Raw genomic sequence first — 5,715 nt, 5'->3', positions numbered from 1 at the left:
GGAAATATTCCTGCAAAGTGGTTTCTAATCTTTGAAATTTCATAGGTCAAATGCATTTAAAAACAAAAGAAAGTGAAAGTCAGTCAGTCATGTCCGACTCTTTGCGACCACATGGACCACACAGTTCATGGAATTCTCCAGGCCAGAATACTGGAGTGGGTAGCCTTTCCCTTCTGCAGGAGATCTTCCCAACCCAGGGATCAAAGCCAGGTCTCCCTCATTGCAGGCAGATTCTTTACCAGCTGAGCCACAGGGGATGCCCAAGAATACTGGAGTGGGTAGCCTATCGCTTCTCCTTGGGATCTTCCCAGCCCAGGAATCAAATTGGGGTCTCTTACATTGCAGGTGAATTCTTTACCAACTGAGCTATCAGGGAAGCCCAAAAGCAAAAGGGAAAAGGAAAAAATATAGGAGTGCTAGAACCAGTGCTGCCATTTTGTAATTGTTAAATATGGACTTTGAAAAATAACAATGAATATCCTGGAAACTCCTCCTTGCTCCTCTGCACTATTCATAACAGTGTCTTTTTTGTGGTTTCTACACAGCTCAGTGGTCCACGATCTACATCTTATAATACCCAGTTTCTCCAAGCGTGGTCAACAATAGCAACATCAACTGGGAACTTGTAAGAAATGCAGATTCAGGTTGAAAAGATTTTCTTAATAAGAGAAAGGACTTTTCAATGCAAAAGTAAGAAAAAAGGAAATAATCTAACATAATTGTTAGTCTTTTCTCAGAATAGACTGATGCAAACTTTAGTCACGAACCAGCATCTGCCTGCTGGCAAATTTTCAAGGGCTCCGAGCTTAAAAAACCACAGCTACAAGTGCTGCTGAATTGACATGACTTGTACAAAAATCGGCCAGTCCTAAGGACATGATGGATTCCAAACTAGACAACTTAAGTGATTACAGAAGCAGAGCCTTAAAGGGAATTTGAAAGATCATCTGGTCCAATCACTCAGGCCAGTGAAACTCTAAATCATGCAATTTTGTTGCATGGCTCCCAGCTGATTTGATCCTTCTTGAGTCGATGCTTCCAGTGCTTCAAGGAAGTGCTCACCAGCCAGCTGCTCTGTGGACATTTCCCATCATCTCCATCCCACTCCCCACCTAAGCCTGACAAAGACAGAACAGAACTCAGAGAACAGCTTCTGGTTGCTTCTCTCTCATTTTTGACATTTTCATCAAATATTTGTTTCCTCAACTTCTTTAGATAATAATGAAAATAATCTGGTAGTAATTTATGAGCATAAAATACTCTCTGTCAGCCAAGTGAGGAGGATTTGCATCTGTAAATATGTATCTTTGTATATAAAGATGGGCTTCCTTGGTAGTTCAGTTGGTAAAGAATCTGCCTCCAATGCAGGAGATCCCAGTTTGATTCCTGGGTTTGGAAGATCCCCTGGAGGAGGGCATGGCAACCCACTCTAGTTATTGTTGCCTGGAGAATCCCCATAGAGAGAGGAGCCAGGTACGCTACAGTCCATGGGATCGCAAAGAGTAGGATATGACTGAGCACATGCCTCGCCTCATTTACCTCTACAGGGATTACCTTATGAGCCACTTCAGCTACTGACCTTCAACATCCCTTGAAAGGAGTTCAGGGTGGAGCAGTTTAGAGTGTCCCTCATATAATCTGAAATTCCCAGATGGCTTAGATGATAAAGAATCTTCCTGCAATGCAGGAGACCTGGGTTTGATCCCCAGTTTGGAAATATCCTCTGGAGAAGGGAATGGCAACCCACTCCAGTATTCTTGCATGGAGAATCTCATGGATAGAGGAGCCTGACGGGCTACAGTCCATGGGGTCGCAAAAAGTCAGATACGACTGAGCAACTTTCACTTACTCACTCACACATATAACCTAGCTTCATATTTACAACTCCAAGTACTAGGCTTATTTTAAAAGTCTTTTGGTGGATGTTTTAAGAATGTTGATTTTTTTTTTTTTTTAAGTAGGGGATATAAAGGACAGAGGGGCAGATATACCGGTCAACAGAATACAACAAAGAAACCTCAATTTTGCCTAGTAGGCTCCTATTGTCAGCAATCCAGAGCATAATGAAGTCCAATCTCTGCAGTACTGCTTGTTATAAAGAATTATTTCTTGTAACCAGATCACCAAACATTTTATTTATTAATGTAGGTGACTAGTAAGGCATAGAAACAGCTTTCTTGAAACAGATATGGCAGTTATAATTTCAGCATGGAAAATTCTATTTTGTGAATTTTTATTTCTGTTTAAATCTTATTATTTCAGGGAGAAAAAAGATCTCTGAATTGACTGGAAGTCTCTAAAGACAGCTGCTTTCAAATAGACTTAAAAATAGTTTTCTTTTTCATTGGGATTTTTCATGTGGCAGACGTGAAGGTGAAAGGTCACTCATTCATTGTTTAATTTCAAAATGGAGCCAAAACAAATTGCAGCCACAGTAAATTTGCCCACCTAATCTTACATGAAACGTACAGGCATTCAAATATTCTTATGGATTAGGGCAGCTTACTGCTGCTTGATGTTTGACTGAAATTTCCTTGAAGAAATTGATGGAAAGTGAACTTGATCTTATAATAAAGAAATACCTAGAAAGTTTACTCCCTTTTACTCCTTTTTTATCCCTCATGCAGTATCCAAATCCATGTAAAACACTAGACTTCTAAAAACAAAATGTCCAAACATATTTTTTTGCTTTCCCACAATTATTTGTCTTCCTAATTAATTCCACAGTCTGAAATAAATTATTGACTTACCAGACTTTCTTGTTTTCTGTGACAGCTTCAGCAGTAAACAGGCCATTAACAATTCATAATGAGAGGACATGTTTGTTTTTTTCCTTGTGCTAATTTGGTACCCCATTAGAGACTGTCTCTGACTCTTCCCTTTGCTGTCGACTCCTTTTGGAAAAGGGTGACAGACTGCTGGGCCCTATATCTTTGAATAAAGAGACTTTTCAAAAGAAAAATAAAACTCTCTTTTGCCATATCCAGCTTCTTATGCAGAGACGATTCGTGAAACTTCTCTTTTGTCCTTTTCTTATCCATTTTTTATTTTTATTTTTTTATTTTTTTTTATAAATTTATTTATTTTAGTTGGGGGCCAATCACTTCACAACATTGCAATAGTTTTTGCCATACATTGACATGAATCAGCCATGGGTTTACATGTGTTCCCCCTCCTGGACCCCCCACCCACCTCCCTCCCCATCCCATCCTTCTGGATCATCCCATTGCCCCGGCCCTGAGCCCTTGTCTCGTGCATCGAACATGGAATGGTGTTCTGTTTCACATATGATAATATACATGTTTCAATGCTATTCTCCCAGAACGTCCCACCCTCACCTTCTCCTTCATAGTCCATAAAATTGTTCCATGCATCTGTGTCTCTTATTCTGTCTCGCATATAGGGTTATCGTTACCATCTTTCAAATTCCATATATATGCATTAGTATACTGTATTGTTGTTTTTCTTTCTGGCTTACTTCACTCTGTATAATGGGCTCCAGTTTCATCCATCTCAGTAGAACCGATTCAAATGTATTTTTTTTAATGGCTGAGTAATATTCCATTGTGTATATGTACCACAGCTTCCTTATCCATTCATCTGCTGATGGACATCTAGGTTGCTTCCATGTCCTGGCTATTGTAAACAGTGCTGCGATGAACATTGGGGTACACGCGTCTCTTTCAATTCTGGTTTCCTCGGTGTATATGCCTAGCAGTGGGATTGCTGGGTCATATGGCAGTTCTATTCCCAGTTTTTTAAGGAATCTCCACACTGTTCTCCATAGTGGCTGTACTAGTTTGCATTCCCACCAACAGTGTAAGAGGGTTCCCTTTTCTCCACACCCTCTCCAGCATTTATTGCTTGTAGACTTTTGGATAGCAGCCATTCTGACTGGTGTGAAATGATACCTCATTGTGGTTTTGACTTGCATTTCTCTAATAATGAGTGATGTTGAGCATCTTGTCATGTGTTTGTTAGCCATCTGTATGTCTTCTTTGGAGAAATGTCTGTTTAGTTCTTTGGCCCATTTTTTGATTGGGTCGTTTATTTTTCGGGAATTCAGCTGCAGAAGTTGCTTGTATATTTTTGATATTAATTGTTTGTCTGTTGCTTCATTTGCTATTATTTTCTCCCATTCTGAAGGCTGTCTTTTCACCTTGTTTATAGTTTCCTTTGTTGTGCAAAAGCTTTTAATTTTAATTAGGTCCCATTTGTTTATTTTTGCTTTTATTTCCAATATTCTAGGAGGTGGGTCATGGAGGATCCTGCTGTGATTTATGACGGAGAGTGTTTTGCCTATGTTTTCCTCTAGGAGTTTCATTGTTTCTGGTCTTACATTTAGATCTTTAATCCATTTTGAGTTTATTTTTGTGTACGGTGTTAGGAAATGTTCTAGTTTCATTCTTTTACAAGTGGTTGACCAGTTTTCCCAGCACCACTTGTTAAAGAGATTGTCTTTTCTCCATTGAATATTCTTGCCTCCTTTGTCGAAGATAAGGTGTCCATAGGTGCGTGGGTTTATCTCTGGGCTTTCTATTTTGTTCCATTGATCTATATTTCTATCTTTGTGCCAGTACCATACTGTCTTGATGACTGTGGCTTTGTAGTAGAGCCTGAAGTCAGGCAGGTTGATTCCTCCAGTTCCATTCTTCTTCCTCAAGATTGCTTTGGCTATTCGAGGTTTCTTATATTTCCATACAAATTGTGAGATGATTTGTTCTAGTTCCGTGAAAAATACCATTGGTAGCTTGATAGGGATTGCATTGAATCTATAGATTGCTTTGGGTAGTATACTCATTTTCACTATATTAATTCTTCCAATCCATGAACACGGTATATTTCTCCATCTGTTTGTGTCCTCTTTGATTTCTTTCATCAGTGTTTTATAGTTTTCTATATATAAGTCTTTTGTTTCTTTAGGTAGATATATTCCTAAGTATTTTATTCTTTTTGATGCAATGGTGAATGGTATTGTTTCCTTAATTTCTCTTTCTGTTTTCTCATTATTGGAGTATAGGAATGCAAGGGATTTCTGTGTGTTAATTTTATATCCTGCAACTTTACTATATTCATTGATCAACTCTAGTAATTTTCTAGTAGAGTCTTTAGGGTTTTCTATGTAGAGAATCATGTCGTCTGCAAACAGTGAGAGTTTTACTTCTTCTTTTCCTATCTGTATTCCTTTTATTTCTTTTTCAGCTCTGATTGCTGTGGCCAAAACTTCCAAAACTATGTTGAATAGTAGTGGTGAAAGTGGGCATCCTTGCCTTGTTCCTGACTTTAGGGGAAATGCTTTCGATTTTTCACCATTGAGGATAATGTTTGCTGTGGGTTTGTCATATATAGCTTTTATTATGTTGAGATATGTTCCTTCTATTCCTGCTTTCTGGAGGGTTTTAATCATAAATGGATGCTGAATTTTGTCAAAGGCTTTTTCTGCATCTATTGAGATAACCATATGGTTTTTTTCTTTCAATTTGTTAATGTGGTGTATTACATTGATTGATTTGCGGATGTTAAAAAAACCTTGCATTCCTGGGATAAAGCCCACTTGGTCATGATGTATGATCTTTTTAATATGATGTTGGATTCTGTTTGCTAGAATTTTATTAAGGATTTTTGCATCTATGTTCATCAGTGATATTGGCCTGTAGTTTTCCTTTTTTGTGACATCTTTGTCTGGTTTTGGAATTAGGGTGATGGTGGCCTCAT

This window comes from Giraffa tippelskirchi, chromosome 8 (genome assembly GCF_054371585.1).
Source record: "Giraffa tippelskirchi isolate mGirTip1 chromosome 8, T2T-mGirTip1v1.2.pri, whole genome shotgun sequence".
Classification (NCBI taxonomy): domain Eukaryota; kingdom Metazoa; phylum Chordata; class Mammalia; order Artiodactyla; family Giraffidae; genus Giraffa; species Giraffa tippelskirchi.
This window is presented reverse-complemented; position numbering follows the sequence as displayed.